Raw genomic sequence first — 27,378 nt, forward strand, 5'->3', positions numbered from 1 at the left:
ACTAATTGGATCGCTCTTTCACAGAGCCCGCACAGGCACGATGGGCCGAATGACCTCCTCCTGTGCTGTAAGGCTCTCTGATTCTATGAAGATCCTATTTGCTCTCTTTACAGCTGCCACACATCCCGTGTTAATGGTTTTAACGATCTATCCGCCAGTACTCCTAAGTCCCTCCTGTGTAGTGCCCTGTAGGATAATATTGTCACTGAGGGAGTGTTGCATTGTCTTTCAGGTGAATTTTTATACCGTGACGCTGTCTGTCTGTTCGTGTTAATGTAAAAGATCTCATGGCACTATTTCGAGCAAGAGCAGGCAAGTTTTCCCCAGTGTCTTTGCAACTGTAGTAGATTACACTCGCTCCCAAGTCATTAATATAGATTGTAAATAGTTGAGGCCCCAGCACCGATCCCTGCAGCACCCCATTAGTTACTGTTTGCCAACTGGAAAATGACCTGTTTATCCTGATTCTCTGTTTTCTGTCAGTTATCCATGTTAATATATTACCCCCAACCCCGTGAACTTCTATCTTGTGCAGTAACCTCTTATCGAATGTCTTCTGGAAATCCAAATACACCACTGGTTCCCCCTTATCCACCCTGCTCGTTACATCCTCAAAGAACTCCAGCAAATTTGTCAAACATGATTTCCCTTTCATAAAACCATGCTGACTGTGCTTGACTGTATTATGATTTTCTAAATGTCCCGCTACTGCTTCCTTAATAATGGACTCCAATATTTTCCCAACGACAGATGTTAGGCTAACTGGATTATAGTTTCCTGCTTTCTGTCTCCCTTCTTTCTTGAACAGGGGCATTACATTTGCGGTTTTCCAGTCCGCTGGAACCTTAGCAGAATCTAGGGAATTTTGAAAGATTACAACCAATGCATCCACTATCTCTGCAGCCACTTTTTTTAAGACTCTAGGATGCAGGCCATCAGGTCCAGGAGACTTTTCAGGCTTTAGTCCCCTAGTACTTTATCTCAAGTGATAGTGAATGTTTTAAGTACCTCCCTCCCCTTTGCTCTTTGGTATCTACCACTATTGGGATGCTTTTAGTGTCTTCCACTGTGAAGACAGATACAAAAGATTTGTTCAAAGTCTCTGCCATTAGACTAGGCCTATATTCCCTAGAGTTTAGAAGAATGAGAGGTGATCTCATTGAAAGATACAAAATTCTTACAGGGCTTGACAGGGTTAATGCTCAGAAAATGTTTCCCCTAGCAGGGGAGTCTAGAACCAGGGGTCACAGTCTCAGAATAATGGGTCGGCCATTTAGGACTGAGTTGAGAAATTTCTTCACTCAGAGGGTGGTGAATCTTTGGAATTGTCTACCCCAGAATGCTGTGAAGGCTCAGTCGTTGAGTATATTCAAGGCAAAGATCGATAGATTTTTTTGAATTTAAGGGAATCAAGGGATATGGGGATTGGGCGAGAAAGTGTTGTTGAGGTCGATGATCAGTCGTGATCTTATTGAATGTCCCACCCACCCCCTCCCTCAATGACTATCTGTCCCACCTGTGACAGAGTTTGTAGCTCACATATTGGTCTGTTCAGCCACCAAAGAACTCACTTCAAGAATGGAAGCAAGTCTTTCTCGATTCCGAGGGACTGCCTATGATGATGATGATGATGACTGTGTGCAGTTTCCTATATCCAATAGACATGCTAAAACCCGACTGCTAACACACAAAATTTCCTAAGTAACTTTCCTACACATTACACTCTCTTTTTGCTCCCCTTTCTTCATCTACACGTTATAATCTCTCTCAGAGATTAGGAATGGAACAACCATCCCAAAGGCTACAGGTTAGTGCTTTAGTAGAACCATGCATCATAGACTACTTACAGAGTGCTTCAAATAAGTTTTAAGAATGATATGAGCTCAATAGACCTCCTCTCTTCCTGTCTGCCATGCATCTTCAGCATTCACCCCTTGAACTGTTCCATATCTTAATGAGTCTCCTATATCGTTCCATGTTGTTGTTTGGTATGACGGGAAACGCTTATCATGGGATGTCTAGTTTGGCTCTCCATCCGATGTCCCTCCTGAGATGCCGACTGGAGAAATGAGGGGCCTCTCGCCACAGATCTCAGTGGGCCGGTCGATGTGTTCCAGGGTCTGGGACTCACAGATCTCAGTGGGCCGGTCGATGTGTTCCAGGGTCTGGGACTCACAGATCTCAGTGGGCCGGTCGATGTGAGATGTTCCAGGGTCTGGGACCCACAGATCTCTGGGCCGGTCGATGTGAGATGTTCCAGGGTCTGGGACCCACAGATCTCAGTGGATGGGTCGATGGGACTGGACAAGTTAGATGTGGGAAGAAGGTTCCCCTTGTTGGGGAAATCCAGAACCAGGGGACACAGTCTTAGGATAAGGGGTATGCCATTTAGGACTGAGATGAGGAGAAACTTCTTCACTCAGAGAGTTGTTAACCTGTGGAATTCCCTGCCGCAGAGAGTTGTTGATGCCAGTTCATTGGATATATTCAAGAGCGAGTTAGATATGGCCCTTACGGCTAGGGGGATCAAGGGGTATGGAGAGAAAGCAGTAAAGGGGAACTGGGGGAATGATCAGCCATGAACTTATTGAATGGTGGTGCAGGCTCAAAGGGCCGAATGGCCTACTCCTACACCTATTTTCTATGTTTCTATGATGTGAGGTGTTCCAGGATCTGGAATCCACAGATCTCAGTGGGCGGGTCGATGTCAGCTGTTCCAGTGTCTGGGACCCACAGATCTCAGTGGGCCAGTCGATGTGAGGTGTTCCAGTGTCTGGGATCCACAGATCTCAGTGGGCGAGTCGATGTAGGTGTTCCAGTGTCTGGGACCCACAGATCTCAGTGGGCCGGTCGATGTAGGTGTTCCAGTGTCTGGGACCCACAGATCTCAGTGGGCCGGTCAATGTGAGGTGTTCCAGGGTCTGGGACCAACAGATCTCAGTGGGCCAGTCGATGTGAGGTGTTCCAGGGTCTGGGACCCACAGGTTTCAGTGGGCCAGTCGATGTGAGGCGTTCCAGTGTCTGGGACCCACAGATCTCAGTGGGCGGGTCGATGTGAGGTGTTCCAGGGTCTGGGACTCTCAGATCTCAGTGGGCCGGTCGATGTGTTCCAGGGTCTGGGACCCACAGATCTCAGTGGGCCAGTCGATGTGAGGTGTTTCAGGGTCTGGGACCCACAGATCTCAGTGGGCCAGTCGATGTGAGGTGTTTCAGGGTCTGGGACCCACAGATCTCAGTGGGCCAGTCGATGTGAGGTGTTTCAGGGTCTGGGACCCACAGATCTCAGTGGGCTGGTCAATGTGAGCTGTTCCAGGGTCTGGGACCCACAGATCTCAGTGGGCTGATTGATGTGAGGTGTTCCAGGGTCTGGGACCCACAGATCTCAGTGGGCCAGTCGATGTGAGGTGTTCCAGTGTCTGGGACCCACAGGTTTCAGTGGGCCGGTCGATGTGAGGTGTTCCAGTGTCTGGGACCCACAGGTTTCAGTGGGCCGGTCGATGTGAGGTGTTCCAGGGTCTGGGACCCACAGATTTCAGTGGGCCGGTCGATGTGTTCCAGGGTCTGGGACCCACAGACCTCAGTGGGCCAGTCGATGTGAGGTGTTCCAGTGTCTGGGACCCACAGGTTTCAGTGGGCCGGTCGATGTGAGGTGTTCCAGGGTCTGGGACCCACAGATTTCAGTGGGCCGGTCGATGTGTTCCAGGGTCTGGGACCCACAGACCTCAGTGGGCCAGTCGATGTGAGCTGTTCCAGGGTCTGGGACCCACAGATCTCAGTGGGCGGGTCGATGTGAGGTGTTCCAGGGTCTGGGACCCACAGATCTCAGTGGGCCGGTCGATGTGTTCCAGGGTCTGGGACCCACAGACCTCAGTGGGCGGGTCGATGTGAGGTGTTCCAGGGTCTGGGACCCACAGATCTCAGTGGGCGGGTCGATGTGAGATGTTCCAGGGTCTGGGACCCACACATCTCAGTGGGCCGGTCGATGTGAGTTGTTCCCGGGTCTAGGACTCGGGGTGATAGTCGCACTTCGGGCCGTCCCTCACCTTCCACTGTGGAGCAGGGGGCCGCAGCATCCATGCTTGGTTCCATACAGTTCCTGCTTCTAGTCCTCACTGTCCCCTCTCCATCTCTCTGAGTGTTCAACCCTTCCAAATCTTCAAGATTTTCTTGTTCCAAATTGCCTTCAGTCCTCTTCATATCCCTTGGCTTTCCCCCGCCCTCTAATTACATGCCTCTTAGATACCTTTTCCTGTTTGCGTGTTCAATCTCCCTCTCCTTTTATTAAAGGAAAGATGTGATCGCACTAGAGAGGGTACAGAGGAGATTTACCAGGATGTTGCCACGAATGGAGAATTTTGGCTATGAGGAAAGATTGGAGAGGCTGGGTCTGTTTTCTTTGGAACAGAGGAGGTTGAGGGGAGACCTGATTGAGCTGTATAAAATTATGAGTGGCCTGGATAGAGTGGATAGGAAGGACCTGTTTCCCTGAGCAGAGGGATCAACAACCAGGGGGCATAGATTTAAAGTTATTGGGGGGGAAGTTAAGAGGGGATTTGAGGAGAAACTTTTTCACCCAGAGGGTGGTGGGGGTCTGGAACTCACTGCCTGAAAGGGTGGTAGAGACAGAAACCCTCACCACATTTAAAAAGTACTTGGATGTACACTTGAAGTGCCGTAACCTACAGAGCTGGAAAGTGGAATTAGGCTGGATAGCTCTTGGTCGGCCGGCGCGGACATAATGGGCCGAAATGGCCTTCCTCCGTGCTGTAAATTTCTGTGATTCTATGGAGCAGAAATTACCTCCTTGCCCGGGCCAGTTAGAGCTGCTGGCCAACGCTAATGGAGCGCTAATGAGCTTGAGCACGGGCGCGGGAGCCACATCAAGCAGGGTGGAATTGCTGGCGAGGGGGCGGTGCCGCCGACAGCCGATTGGTGACCGTGGATCTCTGGCTGGCCATGAAGGGGAGGTTTTAGTGCCCGGCAATGGCGGGCGTGGTGTTGTCGAGCCGCCCCCACCGTCCCATCCTTGGTGTCAGACCGCTGGCCCGGCTGACACCCGCTCTGCTGACCCAGTGGGCGTCAGTACAGAGGCTATGGAGCTCGCAGCGGCCCTGCCCCTTTAATACACTGGGAGGGACATTGTGAGGCGTCAGTGTGACACGGCACATCTGCGCGATGCTGATGTGCTGAGCCCAGAGCTGAACGTTGTGCCCCGCAAACGTAGGGGTAATGCTCTGTCGCTACAGACATACGTTTTAGCAAATAGCCCAAATCCACGATATGACGACACAAAAAAAATCACAGTCAGCAAAATGACCACCCCAATCCTAGCACGGGGCAGTTTCTGCCCCCATGTCCCTCTCTCATGCCCCAAAAATCTCCCCACCCATTCCACGCCAAACATGCCTTGATGGCATTTATCGAACTTTTATTATGCTCATATCCTCAACTCAATCACAAAGGCTAAGGGAGCTCTGAAAATCCATCCATTCAAACGTTGATAGCCGTTCCACTTATCATTTGATCGGTGCTGATAGGGAATCTTAAGCAATTGCAATTCAGGAACAAAACCGATTTGTAAATGTGGATTAGATACATTAATTAATAATGGATTCCTATATTTCTAGTTACTTAAACTTGGAATAATATCAGCAAAGTGCCTGTGAAGTGAATAATTTATAAATGAGCCCATTAATTGAAACATACATATTGTGTGGACGTAAGGCTGTAAATTACTTTGAACAATGTTATTCTATCAATGTTTAAAATTCTGCTTTCCATTATTTTAATGATGGTGTTACTCTTCAGCTTAAATGGATTAATGTCTCTTAACATAGCGGAGAGAAAGCAAGTCTTTTTATTCATTCCTGGGACATGGGCGTCATTGGCAAGGCCAGCATTTATTGCCCATCCCTAATTGCCCCTTGAGAAGGTGGTGGTGAGCCGCCTTCTTGAACAGCTGCAGTCCGTGTGGTGAAAGTGCTCCCAGAGTGCTGTTAGGGAGGGAGTTCTAGGATTGTGACCCAGCGGCGATGAAAGAACGGCCGATATATTTCCAAGTCAGGATGGTGTATGACTTGGAGGGGAACGTTGAGGTGGTGGTGTTCCCATGCGCCTGCTGCCCTTGTCCTTCTAGGTGGTAGAGGTCGTGGGTTTGGGAGGTTTGCTGCCGAAGAAGCCTTGGTGAGTTGCTGTAGTGCATCTTGTAGATGGTGCACACTGCAGCCACGATGCGCTGGTGGTGGAGGGAGTGAATGTTGAAGGTGGTGGATTGGGGGGACAATCACGCGGGCTGCTTTGTCCTGGATGGTGTCGAGCTTCTCGAGTGTTGTTGGCGCTGCACTCATCCAGGCAAGTGGAGAATATTCCATCACACTCCTGACTTGTGCCTTGTCGATGGTGGAAAGGCTTTGGGGAGTCAGGAGGTGAGACACTCGCCGCAGAATACCCAGCCTCTGACCTGCTCTTGTAGCCACAATATTTATGTGGCTGGTCCAGTTAAGTTTCTGGTCAATAGTGACCCTCCAGGATGTTGGTGGTAGGAGATTCCCATAATGTGTATGCTGAATATTCATGCAATAATTACGTCACTCACAGCCAATTCCAGGCTATATGTACAACACGGCATGAAAACCCAGGTTTGGATATTGATCAAGTATAACTTCAGGAGAGGTATGCAATGTCAATAGCTGAGCTTTCCTGAGAGGCACTCGCACTCCACCGCCCGGCATTTGTGCTGCAGTTAGTGAAGTTACGGTGTACAACCTGGAGCCACTCCAAGCAAACTCCTGGCCAGGGAATTCTAAAAATAATTCAGTTTTGCTGACATTCCTATTGTGACCCATCACTCGGCGTTGGAAAGTGATCGACATCACATTCCCAATCCGTCTTACTCTCTGTTCAACAGGTATTGTCATAGGGCAATTATTCCCAAAAAGCTGAATAACAAATAATACAGATGGAAATCAACTTCTCAAAAAAGCTTTATCGACAGACAAAGAATGAAAAAGCAGAATGTGCACACGAAGGAGCAGTGTGCTGCATTAATCCGACCAGGCAACGGACTCTCGGAGAGAGGAATGATTGGGTTGGGAAACTGTTCATCTCTTGGTTGGATTGAAGCAACTTGAGACCTTTCTGTTGCTCCAGGGGACAAATTGTTTCTGTGCCGCTTGAGTGAGTGGCCTGCAGATATCAAACACTGCGTCTGCTGGAGTCTGCTGCTCTGTGCAGCGTTTCCGACAGACAGAAACCTCAAAGTAGTTAAGGTGGAACATGAGAAGCAATAGTGCAAACATCACCGGTGAATCATTCTTTAGTGGTTTGAACCTACGCTAATCAGGTAAACAAAACAAGAGGACATTCCTGCAAGAGACAATGGATATCCCGCAGGCTGGGAGAGCTACTTTACATCATCATCATAGGCAGTCCCTTGAAACGAGGATGACTTGCTTCCACACCAACAATGGATGAGTTCACAGGTGTTTCAATGAAGGACGTAATATTCTAGATCCCGAACTACATCCTGAAGGGTGGAAGATGCCTGTGCGTGGATTTTTTTAACGTGTGGGGCCGTTGCACACCAGCCACCACACGGCCTTGACAGAGCTAGGCCTTGGTCCAGTGGCAAGGGTTACCCACGACGACTGGAGAACAGCTCTGCTGTACGGACCTAGTGCGCACACATATCGCAGTGTGGGCTGGTCCGTGCTGCCCCTGGGCCCTCGACTCTCCTAGGCCCCGATCACGTCGTTCCACGTTCACTCACTGCTCCTTCACCCCGACCTCGCCGCTCCTGCTGTACTTGCCCACGCTCCAATCACTGACCTAGGTTATGGTGACGTCCAATCCAAGTCGCCCTCTTCACAGCTGTCGCTCTCCCACACCAGCTCGCGTTGTACTTTGCAGCGGTACACCACGACACTGCTCCAGGGCCGCTGCTCACCACTCCCCGCCCCCCCCCCCTTGGCTCCGACCTACTGCTGGTGGTATCCCACAGGTCAGTGCTGCCACATTTAATTTTATAATGCAGCTACATTCAATCCCTCCGCATGTAAGCAAACTTCAACAGGGAAAGCTTATTACTCGAGTTAAATTTCAGCTCAACCGAGGTCGTGTTGGCCTCCATCTCTCCTGTCTCCCCACCGCCATTCAATCTGGCACATGGCAGGGAGGGAGGCGAAATTGCCGAGCACCCGGTTTGGGTCACATTATTTGAATTATATGAAAGTTACGATGTAGAATTGGCAACTCAGAGGCAAAAAAATGCGTGTATCGGTAACTGGCCGTCCGCGGGGTGTGACTCTGATGTGCCACGTCATGCCGACGCATCACAACACCCTGACCCTTTTAAAGGGGTAGGTCGTTGCGAATTCTGCAGCCACTTTCATGATGACCACTGTGCCACTGGGGAGGGGTGTCGGCCAGGCCAGCGGGCCTGGCACCCAACGAGGGGGCACGTTGGCTACTTTACATCACTATAGTGACTACACTTCAAAAGTACGTGGCTGTAAAGCACTTTGGGGCATCCTGGGGTTGTGAAAGGTGCTATAGAAATGCAAGTTATTTCTTTTTCTTTCTATGATAAGCAAGGTAAGGTTATCTGAGGGGGCTCGACAGGGTAGATGCAGAGAGGATGTTTCCCCTCATGGGGGAATCTAGAACTAGGGGGCATAGTTTCAGAATAAGGGGTCGCCCATTTAAAACGGAAATGAGGAGGAATTTCTTCTCTCAGGGTTGTGAACGTGTGGAATTTTCTACCCCAGTGAGCTGTGGAGGCTGGGTCATGTAAGTGGTTTTGCCCTTAGTGGTTTCAAATCACCCCCCTACAACAGTTCTAGACACCGGAGGGTGGGGCAGCATCACTGGATAGGGGGCTTCACTGGATGGGGGAGCACTGGATGCGGGGGGAGCACTGGGTAGGGCGAGCACTGGATGGGGGAGGGGCAGCACTGGATGGGGGAGCACTGGATGCGGGGGGGAGCACTGGGTAGGGCGAGCACTGGATGGGGGAGGGGCAGCACTGGATGGTGGGTGGCAGGCACACTGAGCAGGAAGGCTGTCAAGAGGAGGATCGGGCAGTTGGGGCTATTGCTCGATAAGGACGCAGTGACTGGTTCTAGAATGGGCCCAATCCTGGGATAATAGGGAAAGTCAGAGGAGCAGTGATGTGTTGCTGAGAGAGAGGCGCAGGAAGGGAGAAGTGCCCGAGAAGGATGATATGAATGGATGCAAACTCTGCTATTTTCTGATAAGCCACCCACTGTGTGAGGTCCCACAAATGCTGCAAGGTCTCAGAAAATTCTGCCTCACGAGTTAGATAGCACAATGGCATGAACAATTGCCTCAAAACCACTGTTTACCGTGTGGTGACCTCATGGGAGGTCCACGAACTTTCCTACTCCAAGGGCGGTAACCAGAAGACTGAGACCGCTACATTCAGCATAATGCTATTAGAGTTAGGGGGTGAGTTTTTGCTTCTGCACTGGTTGAGAGCACAAGGAAAACTGCTTATCCACACCTCATGTCTTTCCATCTGTTATGTATGTAACTATGTAATACTTGCCACCAGAGGGCGCGACTGTTGGAGTCTTAATGGTCACCTGCACACACGTGCAGGGCCAGTATAAAAGGTTGGCTGCCATGTGTTTAGGCACTCTGGAGTTGTAATAAAGAAGACTAAGTTCACATTAAGTTTAGCTCACAGTACTCAGCCTCGTGGAGTCCTTCTATACACAACAATTGGCGATGAATAACAGAATACGAACCTTCACACAACCATGGCTGCCGTTGGAATATTAGAGAGATTTGTAGAGGGTGATGATTGGGAAGCCTTCGTTGAGCAGCTCGACCAGTACTTCGTGGCCAACGTTCTGGAAGGAGACACTAACGTGGTTAAGCGCAGGCCGGTTCTCCTCACCGTCTGTGGGCCTAAAATATACGGCTTCATCAAAATCTGTTCGCACTGACAAAACCAATGGGGAAGTAATATACAGAGTTGTGCACGCTGGTTCGGGACCACCTCAAGGCAGATATTGTTTTTACACGCACCATTGCTCCGGGGTCCAGGACGTGGTGGAGTATGTCGCTAACCTGCGATGTCTCGCAGGACCTTGCGATTTTGGAGCTGCATTGGGGGAAATGCTGTGGGACTTTTTCTTGCTGGGCATCAGCCACGAGGTCATTCTTCGCAAGCTGCTGACTGCTGAAACTCTAAACCTGAGCTGGGCCATCACCATCGCCCAGGCATGCATGGCCACGGACGATAACACCAAACAGATATCTTCTCAACAGTGAAGCTCACCGGCAAGTACTGTGCATAAAATGACATCGTTAGCAGGCTGAACTGCATATAGCAGGGCCTATACGTCTGCGGCTGCAAGACTTGAGATGACTCGGAGTCCGCCATCGGGGGTGAATGTGAATCCATTAGCACCATGATGGCGCTGTGGGGGTAATCAACGAGCCAATCAATGTCGATTCAAGCACTACGTGTGCAAAGGCTGCGCAACAATGGGGCACCTCCAGCGAATGTGCAAATGTGCTGCGACATGCCACGAGGCAGAGGATGATCGATCTGGCGTGAATCACGTAGCACAGGCAACCCGAAGAAGTGTATGTGGTACATACCTTCACCACCAAGAGCCCTCCTATAATGCTGAAAGTCAAATTAAATGGAGTTCCAGTATCCATGGAGTTGGACACGGGTGTGAGTCAGTCAATAATGAGCCAGAAGGCTTTCGAAAACTGTGGGGCAATAAAGCACAAAGGCCCAAACTGAGCCCGATTAATGCAAAGCTGCACACCTACACCAAAGAGCTCATACCAGTCATTCGAAGTGCGGCAATGAAGGTATTGTATGATGGAGCTGTGCATGACGTATCATTGTGGATTGTCCCAGACAATGGCCCAACGCTGTTTGGCAGAAGCTGGCTAGAAAAGATTAGATGGAATTGGAACGACATCAAAGCACTATCTTCAGTGGATGACGCCTCGTGTGCTCAAGTGCTGAGCAAGTTTCCCTTGCTATTCGAACCAGATATCGGCAACTTCACAGGTGCCAAGGTATAGATCCATCTAGGCCCCGATACACGGCCCGTCCATCACAAGGCTCGGGCGGTTCCGTACATGATGAGGGAGAAAATCGAGATTAAACTGGACAGACTCTAACGCGAAAGAATCATATCGCCAGTCGAGTTCAACGAGTGGGCCAATCCAATTGTTCCGGTGTTGAAAAACGATGGCACGGTCAGAATCTGCAGAGATTACAAGGTAACGATTAAGCGAGTCTCACTACAGGACCAGTACCCGCTGCCCAAGGCGGATGACCTGTTCGCAATGTTAGCAGGAGGGAAGTCGTTCACCAAGTTGGACCTAACCTCCGCCTACATGACACAGGAGCTGGCTGAATCTTCGAAAAGACTGACATGCATCAACATACACAAAGGGCTGTTTATATACCACAGGTGCCCTTTCGGGATTCGCTCGGCTGCAGCCATTTTCCAGAGAAACATGGAGAATTTGCTGAAATCTGTTCCACGCGCCGTTTCAAGATGACATCCTGATCACCGGTCGTGACACCATCGAACATCTACACAACCTGGAAGAGTTTCTAAGTCGCCTAGACAGAGTGGGACTCAGGCTGAGATGCTCCAAGTGTGTTTTCCTGGCACCAGAAGTCAAATTTTTGTGAAGAAAGATTGCAGCAGACGGCATCAGGCCCACGAATTCAAAGACAAAGGCCATCAAGAATGTACTCAGACCACAGAATGTGACGGAGCTGCGTTCGTTCCTGGGACCCCTCAACTATTTCGGTAACTTTCTACCCAGTTGAGCACATTGTTGGAGCCTTTGCACATGTTGCTACGTAAGAGTGATGACTGGGTTTGGGGCAAATCTCAAGACACAGCCTTTGAGAAGGCCAGGAACCTGCTATGTTCAAATTAGTTACTTGTACACTATGACCCATGTAAACGTTTAGTGCTAGCTTGTGACGCCTCATCGGCTGTGTGTTAAAGCAAGCCAATGTATCGGGCAACCTCCAACCAGTTGCATACGCATCTAGAAGTCTGTCTAAGGCTGAAAGAGCCTATAGTATGGTCGAGAAAGAGGTGTTAGCATGTGTATATGGGGTTAAGAAAATGCACCAATACCTATTTGGACTTTGGTTTGAGCTTGAAACTGACCACAAGCCGCCCATTTCACTGTTTTCAGAAAGCAAAGGTATAAACACCAATGCTTCGTCCCGCATCCAAAGATGGGCACTAACGTTATCCGCTTATGACTATTTTATCCGCCACAGACCAGGCACTGAAAACTGTGCCGATGCTCTCAGCCGGCTACCATTACCCACCATTGGGGTTGAAATGGCACAGCCCGCAGACTTGCTACTGGTCATGGATGCATTTGAGAGTGAGGGGACACCCGTCACAGCTCCCCAGTTCAGGATCTGGATCAGTCAGGATCCTGTGCTATCATAAGTAAAGAGTTGTGTCCTAAATGGGAACTGTTCGGCCATTCCCGGGGAAATGCAAGATGAAATTACGCCATTTCACTGACGCAAAGATGAAATGTCCATCCATTCTGATTGTCTCTTATGGGGTAATCACGTGGTTTTGCTAAAAAAAGTCAGGGAAACGTTTATACGCGACCTACACAGTACCCACCCAGGCATAGTCATGATGAAGGCAATTGCCAGGTCGCATGTTTGATGGCCCGGCATTGACTCGGACTTGGAGTCATGCGTGCATCAGTGCAACACTTGCTCACAACTGAGCAATGCACCAAGGAAGGTTCCACTGAGTCTGTGGTCATGGCCCTCCAAACGTGGCCCAGGATCTACATAGATTTTGCCGGCCCCTTTCTAGGAAAGATGTTTTTAGTAGTAGTGAATGCTTACTCCAAATGGATTGAATGCATAATCATGTCATCCAGCATGTCCGCAGCCACCATTGAAAGCCTCTGGGCTATGTTCGCCACCCGTGGCTTGCCCGTCGTCCCTTGTCAGCGACAATGGACCGTGTTTCACCAGCTCGGAATTCAACGGGTTTATGACCCGTAATAGCATCAAGCATGTCAGGTCTGCTCTGTTTAAGCCTGTGTCTAACACTCGAGCGGAGCAGGCAGTCCAAACAATCAAGCAGAGCATGAAACGCATGGCGGACGGCTCCCTGCAGACCCACTTGTATTGCAATCGCCTCAACTTGTAAATAACTTGTACAGCAGACTTTAGGGGGGAGTGATGTTATGTATGTAACTATGTAATACTTGCCACCAGAGGGCGCAACTGTTGGAGTCCTAATGGTCACCTGCACACACGTGCAGGGCCAATATAAAAGGTTGACTGCCATGTTGCTTAGGCATTCTGGAGTTGTAATAAAGACTAAGGTCACACTAAGTTTAGTTCACAGTACTCAGCGTCTTATACACAACACCACCCCTTTAAAATTAAAGGGCTAAAAGAGTCGGGAGATCATAGTTCCCCGTAGTCAAGCTCCGAATTTAAGACTGGTAGCAGCACTTGCAGATTTAAGGCTGTTCTTCAAATGTAGCAGTGCTGCCCGCACCCCCCCCCAACCACCACTGCCCCCCATCCAGTGCTGCCCCCCCATCCAGTGTCGCTACCTCCATCCACCATTTCCCCCCCTCCTGGACTGCTGGAGAATCAACAATCCTCAGTCCTCTCTGTGTCTCCCTCCACAATGTCAGTCCACACACGAGCTTATTGTAGGTTTCTCTGGGCAGGGCACAGACACTAAAAAAGGCAGTCTGCTGCTGACTGCAAATTCCGGGCCAATATCTTCGTCCTTCCAACAAGCTGCTGATTGTGGAAGTGGTGATTATTTGTAGTCTCAGATGTTTCCTTCTGCAGAACTTGTTATCAATGAATTAAAGCATGGTGGTGTCTTTTAATTAGGTTTATTATTTAAACTGACCATTGCTTTAATTTTGGGGAGAGGCACCAGTAAATGGGAAGATAGGGGAGGGGCACCAGTAAATGGGGGAATAGGGGAGGGGCGCCAGTGAATGGGGGATAGGGGAGGGTGCCGGTAAATGGGGGATAGGGGAGGGCGCCGGTAAATGGGAGATAGGGGAGGGGCGCCAGTAAATCGGCGATAGGGGAGGGGCACCAGTAAATGGGTGATGGGGGGGGTGGTGGTGGTGCCGGTAAATGGGAGCTAGGGGAGAGGCGCCAGTAAATGGGCGATAGGGGAGGGCACCAGTAAATGGGGGATAGGGGAGAGGCACTAGTAAATGGGGGATAGGGGAGTTACGAATAAAGGACCAAGGTCACTACAGTTCAAGTACAACACATTGCCTCGGGGAGTCATTCATAAGTTCACTTTAGACATAACAAAGGTGGAAAGTGCTGGGAACATGCAGCAGGTCAGGCAACATCTGTGAAGGGGAAAGGCAGGTTCATGGTTTGGGTGTGCACCCAGCAGCAGATAGATACTTCTTGCGGCGAGTTAAATGGACTAATAATGCGTAAATCCAGCAAGTTCTTAAACATAGCGGGGAGGCTGAGGGTGAGCTACCATTTGTGGGAAGGGATTGGTGCAGCGGCGAAAGTCGACCTGCACATTCCGGAGATTCACGGCACACAGCCTACCTCTGATTGGTACATCAATAACGGTGGGCGTCGTTACCACACCGCTATTTTCCCAGAAAGATTTGGCATGATGTATGACCGTGAATCTTTGGAATTCTCTGCCCCAGACAGCTGTGGAGGCTGGGTCATTGAATATATTTAAGGTAGAGGTAGACAGATTATTGAGCGATAAGGGAGTAAAGGATTATGGGGAGCGGGCAGGGAAGTGGAGCTGAGTCCATGATCAGATCAGCCATGATCGTTTTAAATGGCGGAGCAGGCTCGAAGGGCCGTATGGTCTACTCCTGCTCCTATTTTTAAGTTCTTATGTTCTTATGATGAAAGGTTCGCAGCTGAAATATCACATAACCTGTCTTTAATTGTTCCAGATGGTGAGAGACCTGTTGTGTATTTCCAGCATTTATTTTTTGTTTATATGCCCTGCCTCAAAGGGTGGTGAGAGCAGATTCAATAGTAACTTTTGAAAGGGGAAATGGATAAATAATTAAAAAGGAAAATTTTCAGGGCTGTGGGGGAAAAAACAGGGGGGAGAGGCGACTAATTGGATCGCTCTTTCACAGAGCCAGCATACGCACAATGGGCAAATTGGCCTCTTTATGTGCAGTACAATTGTATGATTATATTAGCCACTGAAATGTTAAGAATATAATGGAAATAGCTGGTCATTACGTTTCCCCAGCGCTGCTATTAATCTTGATAAGGTCTCGGTTGGTTGCAAACTGACCCGTCCAATGGGAACTGTGTTTTGATCCCTTCAGGATATTTTGAACATATTAGGATTGATCCATTTTTCACCTTTCACTACCTCCCCAAGGCAAGAACTATACATTTGAAATTACTGGACCAAGACTTATGTAAATCCTTAAAGGAATGCAGTGTTGAGGACTTCACTATAGAAAGGCCCTGAAATTGCAGCCGCTCTGGGATGTGCGCGCGCCGAATGAGGCCCCACAAGTCCCGGGTTTAGGCGCGCAAAGCGCATGCGCCAAAATCCAGCACTTGTGAACTGTCAAAATGTCTTTTGACACATCGCGCACTTCCCTGGGAGAAGGGCCTTCGCAGGCGGAGATTTGGGCTATTTGCCCAAAACCTGCCCAGCGAATGTCCTTCAAACTGGTAACGGTAAGCACAAGGCCTGCTTTTATCAGCTTAAGAGTTTTAAAAGATAGAAAAATTAAATTTTATCAATAATTTTCATATTAAAAACCCTGTCCATTAAGGTAAGTATATTTTTTACCCCCAGTAAAACATTTCAAAAAAGTAAATTTTTGTGTAGGACATTTAATTACATTCAATTTTAATTAATTTTAAATATATGAAGTGTTTTTAGTTTTTATTAATTATTTTAACTATGTGTTTTTGGGAGTATCCCCATTCACAGAGACGGTGATCTCTGTACAAACGGAACGCACCATTACTGTGAAGGGGGATACGCCATTTTCCTTGGTTGGTCCAGCCCATGTGACCCCAGGCTGCACACTTGCTCCCGGAATATGTGGGGCCCTGCGCTGGGCTGCGCATGGAGGCCTCGTAGCGCATGTGTTTGTTCCTTCGGGGCGACCAGGTACATTCCTAAAAGTTTTTGTGGTCGGAGGCACCCATCCGCCCGCGGAAAGCCTCCGAGCGCAATTTCAGGGCCAATAAAAGAGGAGGTGAGAGTTTGCGTAGATTCATGAGGCAGTTACCAGGGAGAAAGACTTGTGGTTGTTAGACCTTACAATTTAGGCCTTTTACACCAGGACTGAAATGGTTCAGCGGCGACAGGACAGAGGTTTTTTTAACATTTGCGAAGGGTTCTGACAAAGGAAATAGTCCGAGATTGGCGGAGAATTCCTCATCGTTGTTCCTGATCCACTGCTGCCACCTCATCGTGACCGTTTCTGTTGCTCCACCGACGAAGTAAAGGCTTCAGGAAAATTCCCAACACTCACACCACCGGTCGCTCAGACGGTAACAAGGGAGCAAAATTAAGGTGAACCACCAAAAGAATTAAAGGGGAGGTTAGGAAACATGATCTTTTGGCAGAGTGTGGTTAGAATGTAGAATTTTCAATCGCAATCCATCATTAAATAGTGACTAAAAAGAATTAAATAGATACTTGAGAAAAAACAGAACTTGGATTTATATAGCGCCTTTCACGACTACTGGTCGTTTCAAAGCGCATTACAGCCAATTAAGTACTTTTGGTGTGTGGTCACTGTTGTAATACATAAGAACGTAAGAAATAGGAGCAGGAGTAGGCCAATTGTCCCCTCAAGCCTGCTCCGCCATTCAATAAGATCACAGCTGTAGGAAACGTGGCAGCCAATTTGCGCACAGCAAGCTCCCACAAACAACAATGTGATAATGACCAGATAATCTATTCTAGTGATGTCGATTGAGGGATAAATATTAGCCAGGGCACCAGGGAGAACTCCTCTGCTCTTCTTCAAAATACTGCCATGGGATCTTTTACGTCCACCCGAGAGAGCAGACGGGTTTAACATCTCATTCGAAAGACGGCACCTCTGACAGTGTAGCGCTCCCTCAGCACTGCACTGGGAGTGTCAGCCTAGATCTTTGTGCTCAAGTGCCAGCAGTGGGACTTGAACTCACGACCTTCTAACTCAGAGGCAAGTGTGCTGCCCACTGAGCCACATCTGACACTGACGACAGGAATAAATAATATGTACGTGGAACAGTGAAGTGTGCAGGAGGCTGGGATCAGACTAGATGGCTCATGAAGAAAAACGCTGACAGGGACTGAAGGATTTTGATGGAGTAGATTGGTAGAAACATGTTCCAGTGGCAGGAGGGTCATAAACTGAGGACTCAGATTTAAGGTAATTGGCAAAAGTTTTTTTATTCATTACGTTGTTATGGTCCTGGAATAGATTCAATAGTAACTTTCAAAAAGGAATTGGATTACTGCTGGAAGGGGAAAAATTTGCCGGGCTGTGGGAGAAAGAGCAGGGGGGAGTGCAACTGATTGGATCGCTCTGTCACAGAGCCGGCACGATGGGCCAAATGTCCTCCTCCTGTGCTGTGAGATTTGAATCATAGAATGATACACCACAGAAGGAGGCCATTCGGCCCATCGTTCCTGTGCCGGCCCTTTGGTACTGAGCCCCCTCCCACCTCTCTCCATCTCGGCCCATTACCACACCCTTCTATTCCTTTCTCCCTCATGTGTTTATCCAGTTTCCCCTTAAATGTACCTCTGCTATTCTTTTCAACCACTCCCTGTGACATGAAGTTGCACATTCTCACCGCTCTCTGGGTAAAAAGTTTCTCCGGCATTCCCGATTGGTTTTATCAGTGACTATCTTACATCTATGGTCCCTGGTTCTGGCTTCCTCCACAAGTGACATCTCTTCTGTGTGAGTCCGAACCCAGCTGCTATGAAAATGAGAGTCTAATTGTTATCATTAATCTTCAGATAAATGTGGATCTTTTTACATAAGCATTTTCATGAAGCCAGCTCTCCCCAGGAGGGATTAATTAAGGCTCCAGATTAGACCTCTGAAAGCCTGTCGATATATTTTAATTGAATTCCGTGATCTGATCAAATAATAATTTTGAGTGCACGTCTGCCTCTGGGAGCCAATTCAATCAGAATCAAGATTCTGGAAACCCAGGGCTGGGTTTTCAGCTTTCCCGATTTCGGGATGCTAATCGCAGCGGGGTGGTCCCGATACCGCCTGAAAAAAGTTTGCGCCTTTGATTGGAAAGCTCGGCAAAAAATGAGGATCCATGATTGGCGTTAAATCAGGCGTTACACAGCGCCCGAGCCGAAAATTGCAGCGGTAAAAGAGGCGGCCATTTTGCAGGTACGCAGGCACATTTTTGTTTTCCCGGGCACAGATGTTAATTCAGGGTGTGGCGGCTTCCTTCGCACATGCGCAGGTGACCCACCCGACTTCTGGCACTTCTGCAGCGATGGAACAGCAGTTGGCCAGGCAGCGGGTCAGGCATTTCTCAGCTGAGGCCTTAGTCCACACAGTGCAGAGGAGGTGGACATCACTGCGTCTGGTTGGGGGAGGAAGACCACTCCCAACTACCGCCCCCAACAATTTTCAAACGATTATGCTGTGAAATTGCCCAGGAGGTGTCTGTGGCAGACACGGTTGCCAGAACTGGCACCCAATGCCGTAAAAAGTTCAACGACCTGATCAGGTTCGTCGGGGTGAGTGCCGTTCACATTTATGTATGCCTGCTATCCTTTCAACATGAATGTCAGACACGATGTGAAGTCTTTCATGTATCTGCCCATTCTAAAAGTCTTGCAGCCTGTGATGTGGTTTGTACAATGCCTCAGAAATCTGAAGCCTGACTTCTCCAGCCATGCTTGCAGAAGATCAGCCACAATTGCGACAGGCATCCAGGGAGCCATCGACATCCGTCCATGGGGGAGTTGATGAGGTGTGCGACGAAACTGCAATGTCTGAGCCGCAGAGCCCATCAGTTGGCCCGTTGCAACAAAGCACATCTGGGGACGAGCCCGAAGTCCCTGTCCTTGAGCGGTCGGAGGCTCCTGGCCCCAGTCGCCTGCAGCAACGCGAAGTGAGAGGGGAATCTCGCAGGCCAGTTCTCCAGAGGGTAAGTCAGCAAAGTCTGTCTGCTCAATGACAGGCAGGCATGGAACTGGACTTAACCGAAATGACCAGGGAAAATACAGGAATGCATCGTGAGCTTATGAATGCATTGGGACGGATCCCAGACAGCATTGACAAGCTCACAGCGACTGTTGGTCAATGTAACTCAGGACTCCAGCGAGGCCATCATTGCCCACACACAGAGGCTGCTGGCCTCCAGCAGTGACAGTGGTGATCCAGAGTATGTGGTGCGTGCTGTCGATCACATCGCAGCATCGATCGAGTTGCAGGCACAAGCTACGCTGCAGCTTGGTGATGTGATGTGGTCGATGACTGCTGCCATCTTCTCTGCGTCCCCCACTGTTCAACGGGGCCGGGATGGTGCGCTGAAGCAGGCCAGCAGGTTGGGGAGACACATTGTGCTCAGGATGCTGAGGTCCAGCCCCGTCAGAGTCTCAATGGCTCCCAGGAAATGGAAGGTGCTGTCCTTCCTCAGGATGATAGCATTCCGGCTCCCACCACTGACTCTCCAACTGTGCACCCTACACGGTACGTAGTGTTTCTGCTGATGATGAGGCACAGCAGTCTGCAGCCAGTCCATACCAGGCCCAGAGCTGGTCCAGGGCAAACTCATACCCCGTCTGCACTGATTGCCCACTAACACAGCAGCCCTCAAGCAGCCTTGCTGCGGGCACTGAGGCCTCATTGAGGAAGAGCAGCAGGCGTGGGAGAGGGATGAAAGGAAGGCGGGGTGATGGGGGGGGGGGGGGTCTCAGGTCAAGTCCCATAAAGAGGTGGAACAACCTTGCGCAGATGCTGCCCTCTATTATGAGAACGCCTGAAAATAGTTATTTTGTAATAATGCATTTGTTGTTAAGTTACTTGCAACAGAATGCTGGTTATTGTATCGTTTGATTATGATGGTTTATTGTATCATTTGGTTTTGTTAGGGGGCATTGTTTGTTACTTTTTTGATAAAAATATCACTTTGACCCTTTGCCCTTGATGCTGTGTGTATCATTCAGAAGCTCAGCGTAGATGTGCCCGTATGATGTGCCTGTATGGTTGTACACAGCATGGCCAGTATTGGATGCATCCCTCAGCTTCCTCCATGCATCCAAACCGCTCCATTGTGAGCTGGCGACGTGCGGCTCTTGCTCTGGCAGCATCTCCATGCTGCCTCCCCCGACGATGACGTGGCTGTACAATCAGGGCCTCACCAGGCTCCTCTTCATCATCCTCCTCCTCCTGAGGTAGGCCTGCGATCCCCACTGGCAAGGCCTGGCCCCTCATGGTGGCCAAGTTATGCAGCATGCAGCACACCACAATGAATAGCGACAGCTGTTGAGGGGAGTATTGAAGGCTGCCTCCAGAGCGGTCCAGGCATCAGAAGCACTGCTTGAGCATGCCCATTGTCTGATCAATAATGTTGCAGGTGGCTGTATCGCTCTCATTGTAGACACTGCTCTCACGCAAGATAAAAGCATCATGTGCGCTCCCTGAATAGCGGACATTCACTGCGAGGATGCGCTGCGTGTGGTCGCACACCAGCTGCACGCTTAGGGAGTGGTATCCCTTTTGGTTTCTAAATACCTCTGCTTTGTTGAATGGTACTCACAAGGCCACGTGTGCAGTCAATGGCTCCTTGGACCCTCGGGAAGCTGCAATTCTGCCAAACCCACATGTCCTCTCATTCTGGCTTATTGGGAACTTTATGAAGTCCATTCTGCGGGCGTACAGAGCCTTTGTGCATCATCACCTCCGGGAACAGAATTTTAATTTGATTGGCAAAGTTCCCAGTTAATTTCTAAATTTATAGGTTCTAGTGCCCTTGCCAAAAGGAGGCATTTGATTTAAAGTTTAGTTTAAAATAGTTGTAGAGCTGTTGAGTTGGGAGTGGCTTAGCCAGTCATGTGATGTTCACAAGACTCAATAAAACCCCAGCCAGTTGGGTTCGGGGGTTCCATGATGAGGCAGGTGGTTGTGAGCCTGGTGGATGAACTGGTAACGTGTCGTGTGATTGGTCAACCTTTTTCGAATAAACCAAACTCGTTATTAATAGCAATGTGTTGCTACGAATTCTTAAGCCAATACATTATACACATCAAGTGTTAAAAGAAACATTAGAAACAAAACAGCTGTAAATATAAGGCAAAAAAAAAATCTTTAACACAGAATGTAGCACAATATCTTGCCACTGGCCCTTCGCACAGCAAGGGTATAAATGGGGGGAATGAGTTCTGGACAGGCGGGGTGGGGGGGGTGCAGGGGTGGGCAACTGCCCTGTTCGCACTCAGTCACCAGTGCGAGGTCGGGGCGGGGGGTTTGTGGGGGGGGCAGGAGCGGGCAGCTGCCCTGTTCGCATCCCATCATCAGCGGGAGGTCGGAGCGGAGCAGGGGCGGGGGATTTGGGGGGGCAGGAGTGGGCAGCTGCCCTGTTTGTACTCCATCATCAGCGCGAGGTCAGAGCGGGATAGGGGCCGGGGGTTTGGGGGGACAGAGGCTGACAGCTGCCCTGCTCGCGCTCCGTCACCAGCGCAAGGTCGGGTGGATTGTAGCTGCTGGGCCTCATTAACATCTGGTTGGCGGAATTCGCATCAGGCCTCCAGAAGGGTGCTTAAAGTGAGACCGCATCCCTTAAAGGTAGCTTGCGGTGACTTCAGTGACGGTGGTGTTTGGTAGGGCTGCAAAGTGCTCGGTGTGGAAGATGAGACGGAAGGTTTTTTTGACATTTCCCTGGAGGTAGTTTTTTGTTATTGATAGAATTTTACCTTAAAATTAGAGCTCGGCCGTTCAGAAGTCATGTCGTGCAGCAACAGCAACTTGCATTTATATAGCACCTTTAATGTAGTAAAACATCCCAAGGTGCTTCACAAGAGCGTTAGCAGACAAAAACAAAAGCAAAATACTGCAGATGCTGGAATCTGAAATAAAAACAGAAAATACTGGAAATCTCAGCAGGTCAGGCAGCGTCTGCGGCGAGAGAAACAGAGTTAACGTTTCGGGTCGATGACCCTTCGTCAGGACTGGCATGTTCTAACAAAAGGTCATCGACCTGAAACGTTAACTCTGTTTCTCTCTCCACATATACTGCCTGACTCGCTGAGATTTCAAGCATTTTCTGTTTTAATTATAAGACAAAAAATTTGACACCAAGCCACATAAGGAGAAATTAGGAAGGTGACCAAAAGCTTGGTCAAAGAGGTAGGTTTTAAGGAGCGTCTTATAGGAGGAGAGAGAGGTACCGACCCTTCTGCCACTGGAAACAGTTTCTCCTTATTCACTCTATCAAAACCCTTCATAATTTTGAACACCTCTATTAAATCTCCCCTTAACCTTCTCTGCTCTAAGGAAAAAATCCTATCTTCTCTACACATAACTGAAGTTCCTCATCCCCGGGACCAATCTGGTAAATCTCTGCACCCTCTCCAAGGCGTTGACATCTTTCCTAATGTATGGTGCCCAGAATTGGACATAATACTCCAGCTCATCGGCATCAAGATAAAAAAATATTCCTTTACCTCAAGCAATCACACATTCAACCAGCTTGCCAACACAATGGTGCATGGTGAGCCCTGTCACCCCTTACTATCCATCCTCTCTGTGCCATGGTAACTCTTGTCCCTTCCTCCTTTCTCTCGGTCCTTCTCAGCACATGGACCCTATTGTATATGCAAGCACTCTGTAGTAACAACTCCACGAGGTAAGGGTATAGTACTTGAACTGTATTGACCTTAGTCCTTTATTGCAGATCCTAGAGAGAGGACACCAAGAGGTGAGCTCCCTTTTATACTGGGTTACCTGCGGTGTACAGGTGACCCTTAGATCTCCAGCAGTAGAACCCTCTGGTGTATCGATATTGTGTATACAGGGTGAAGGTACAGTCAGTGGTCTAGTGTTACAGTACTTACATCAACATGCATACATAACAACACTCCCCCTTAAGTCTTTCCCAAGTCCTTATTGCCACGGCATGGGGAGGTGATCAGTAGTGAATAGTGAGAGGTTGTGGTGAGGGTTGTGTGGGTGCCGGGTGTGATCCCTGTGGCTGCACACATCCATTTCCCCTCCCCGCCCCCCCCCCCCCATACATAGACCATTTGGGTATCACTGTTGGAGGATTCCGCAGTGGTGGAGTGAGTGCTATGGGTAAGGTACATACATTGTAGAATGGGTAGGTGATGGTGGGCAGAGCCACAGGGTGGTGTGGTCTCCTTGTCCTCCATTAATGGTGGGAGTCTGTCATCCCAGGTTCCGCCGGGAAAGCTGGAGGATACTAGCCTCTTGCTCCCAGTGCTGGTCCTGTTGGCCAAGAGGGGTAGGGCCAATCTGGGGCAGGTTGCCAGTGGTGGTGGCTATGCTGCCCATTGACCACTGTCCCTGCAGTGGGTATGCTCCCACTGGGTGTGTGTGCGAGTCCATCCTGGGGTATCACATTGGTCATGGAAACGAAGGCTACATGATCAGGTAATCCACTGGACCTAGGTGTTTCCCATGGGGGTTTCCTTTGGCATTGACAGTATACATTGAGAAGCTGGTATAATTTATCATTCTGTCATTAGCATGCATGACACATTGGCTCTGATCGCAACTAGTCGACTCGACATTGGTATATCACTTTACACTTTCATATTTGTCACTTACAACGCTTTCTTGTGTATCGGTATCTCTGTACAAAGTTACATTTATCACGTTAGCATTTCTGGCGTCACTGTTCAACAGTGCAAACTTGTTACTTACATCACTTTTTGAAGCATTCGTTACATTTCTCCCATTAGCATTGCTGGCATCACTATTTAACAGTACATTTGTATACCCGCATTCATTTATTACACGTTTATCTTTAATATCACTGGCATCGTTGTGCCTAGAGTGGAACTGTCCCTTTAATTGTTTTGGGTTGCTGGTCTCCTTTAAGAGACCCTTGCAATCTTTACCCCAATCCGGTTCGCCGTTCAGTAACACATGTTGCTCCCTCAACGCTGTTCCCTCACCGCTACCCCTCATGGTCTGGTCACGGCCATCATCATTCCAGGTACTTCGCCTCATGGTGCGGGCGCCATCTCTCTCTCCACGAGGTAGGTTGCGGTGATCCTTTTCTCTCCAGGTTCTGCCACGCATGCCGCGAATCTACCTTCGGCGCCGATCTTCTTCCCCTGGAGTCCTGCCGCAGCCCGGAAGGTGAGGTCTGGTCATTCAGATTGGATCATCACGCGGCTGAGTTGTGCAGTCTGTGTCGTCGCCACACAGTCGAGTCGAACGATAGGATTTTCAGTTGCCGCGATGGATCCAAGTTTGGGGCCGCGTGGGATGTCGATCGTCGGGGCCCGGAGGCCGTCGTCGCGCCGACAGATTTGGACTTGTTTCATCCATCTTCTACCCAGCAGCGTTGGACCATCACCGGCAACGATCCATAAGGGGAGCTTGTACATCGCACTGCCGTAGGATACCTGGACATCCACACTGCCAACGACTGGGATGGTGCCTTTTGTGTAGGTGAGCAGCTTTACCTGGATTGGGGCAGGATTGTCCTAGAGTTTCTCAAAGGCCGCCTGATTCATCAAGGACTGGCTTGCCCCTGTGTCGATCTCCATCGAGACTGGAACCTCGTTGATTTCTATTTCCATTTTCCACAGGGAACTCTTGGTGGAGCAGGTATATATTCCGTACTCCTCTTCCAGGGACTGAGCAGCTTCATCTTCATCAGTGCTGGAGCCCGGGTGATCGGCCAACTCTTCAACGACTCGGTGAGCAAAACTTTTTCTACACATTCGCTGAAGGGTTGCAGCCTTTGCAGGTATAGTTTTTGTATCGGCACTGGTGGGCCCTGTGGTTTCCTCCACAGCACCAGCATGGGGCTAGCCGGTTGGCCCCATGTGGCGGACTCAGGGTTGCAGCACTCGGGGCAGCAGTCTTGCCTCTGAAAGTCGCCATTCTGTTCACTGTACTCGTCGGATTAGAGTCCTGGGTGTGGGTCATCATTCATTTGGAGTCGCAGACCGAAATCCTGAAAGCCTGGCTCACTTTGATTGCCTTCTGTAGGGTGACTGTAGTGTTCGCGGAGAGCAGTTTATGGAGGAGGCCCTCGTGGTCGATTCCAAGAACAAAGATGTCCCTCAGTGCTTTGGTGAGGTGGTCACCAAAATCACAGTGCAGCCAATCTTCTCAGACCTGCAGCATACTTAGCAATTTCTTGGCCTTCGGGCCGCCGGTGGGTGTAGAACCTGTGTCCGGCTGTGAGGATGCTCTCTTTGGGTTTAAGTTGTTCTTGTATTAAGATTACGAGCGCCGCATAGCTCTTGGTTGTCGTCTTCGCTGGGGCTAGCAGGTCCCTGACGAGGCCATGGACAGTGGGCCCACAACTGTTGAGCAGGATGGCTCTGTACTTGTTCGCCAGCGAGATCGGTGAGTCCCCAGCCAGGTCGTTCGTGATGAAAAATTGTTCTAGCCTTTCCACAAAGACATCCCAATCTTCCCCATCAGTAAATTGTTGGAAGTTGCTTAGGTTAGACATATTGTGCTTGGAAATTCGTAACCTCGTTGCCAGTTATTGTATATGCAAGCACTCTGTGGTAATGACTCCATGAGGTAAGGGTATAGTACTTGAACTGTATTGACCTTAGTCCTTTATTGCAGCTCCTAGAGTGATGACACCAGGAGGTGAGCTCCCTTTTATACTGGGTTACCTTCAGTGTACAGGTGACCCTTGGGTCTCCAACAGCAGTACCCTCTGGTGTACAGGTATTGTGTATACAGGGTGAAGGTACATTCGGTGGTCTAGTGTTACAGTACATACATCATGCATACATAACAGATCCCATTAAAGTGGATTTGGGGGAGAACTATCCTCTGGGATATATACTGCATCAAATCCGGGAAGGAGCAATCAGTGCCTCACTGATGTGCATCTATTGAAAGAGGTATGACCAAAGATAATTAGGCAGCAGACCGTTTCCTATTTTGCACAGACTGTTGTAGCATAAAATTGAGCAAAGCCTAAACTGTTAAATTATCCCCGTAACAGGAGGGCTCCATTAATAAAATAACAGATTGCCTCTTCAAACTGAAACTCTGGAAAATTTCAAATAACAATTGTAAATTTTGATGAATGATGCCTTTAATGCTGTTCCCATCGTTCACGGAAAGCTTCCAGTGAACCAAGCGATGATTCTCCCTCTTCACCTGATGTGTGCTAAATATCTAAATATCAGCAAGCAGTATTTACGATGTTGCTTTAAATCAGTCAAAACTGTTGAGGTAGGCAGAAATACACTCTGATTTAAAATTCATGTATGAGTGAAAGGCAGTCTGGAACAGAGCTTGATACTAGTTGGAGCGCAGGTCATGTCTGGCTCGACCCAAGGTGATCAATCTGTCGAGGAAAGGAAGGATATTTTGTTTATTAACTTCAACAAAAAAAGTGCTATCATTTCAGCACCTGGTTTATGAAGAAATGATTTGAGAAAAGTCTTGACAGATAAATATTATCGTCCAACTGAGTTGATTATAAGTTTCATCAGAGGCGAAAACTCTGAATATGTTTTATCGATGCAAGGTCGACAAACAGAGAAAGAAAGACTTGCATTTATATAGCACCTTTCACGATCACCGGATGTCTCAAAGTGCTTTACAGCCAATGAAGTACTTTTTAAGTGTAGTCACTGTTGTAATCTGGGAAACACGGCAGCCATTTTGCGCACAACAAGCTCCCAATGTGATAATGACCACATAATGATGTTATGTTGATTGAGGGATAAATATTAGGAGTAACTATTTGTACTGTGTTTTTTCTGCGAATGGGTCTGTCCAGCTCCGCCCCCCCGATGCCTCCCGCCCAAAATGGAAGTGCCGGACCGGAAGTGCAGCCAAGCTCTCATTCTACGCAGCCGAGAGGGCCAGTGGGGGGGCCGAGAGCGATGGGGGAGGGGGCTGAGAGCATTGCTGAGGCCGAGAGCGGCGGGGTGGGGGGGAGGCCGAGTGCGGCGGGTCAGGGTCCGAGAGCGACGGGGTGGGGGGGGCCGAGAGCGGCAGGGGGGCCAAGAACGGCCGGGGGGTGCGGGGCGAGAACGGTGGGTGGGGACCGAGAGCGGCGGGGGGGGGGCGAGAGCGGCGGGGGGGTAGGGGGCCTGAGAGCGGCAGGGGGCCAAGAACGGCCGGGGGGTGCGGGGCGAGAACGGTGGGTGGGGACCGAGA

General features: G+C 49.3%; 1 long non-coding RNA gene across 3 annotated transcripts in view; it reads left to right on the forward strand.

Annotated features, from left to right (window-relative positions):
- Window positions 1-27,378, forward strand: part of LOC139265151 (uncharacterized) — a 226,033-nt gene that overhangs the window by 69,293 nt on the left and 129,362 nt on the right. For all 3 annotated transcript variants that reach the window (XR_011593478.1, XR_011593479.1, XR_011593477.1), the window contains exon 2: window positions 24,822-24,932. This is a non-coding gene — a long non-coding RNA (uncharacterized lncRNA). The remainder of the gene's footprint in view (window positions 1-24,821; window positions 24,933-27,378) is intronic.

This window comes from Pristiophorus japonicus, chromosome 6, assembly GCF_044704955.1.
Source record: "Pristiophorus japonicus isolate sPriJap1 chromosome 6, sPriJap1.hap1, whole genome shotgun sequence".
Taxonomy (NCBI): domain Eukaryota; kingdom Metazoa; phylum Chordata; class Chondrichthyes; family Pristiophoridae; genus Pristiophorus; species Pristiophorus japonicus.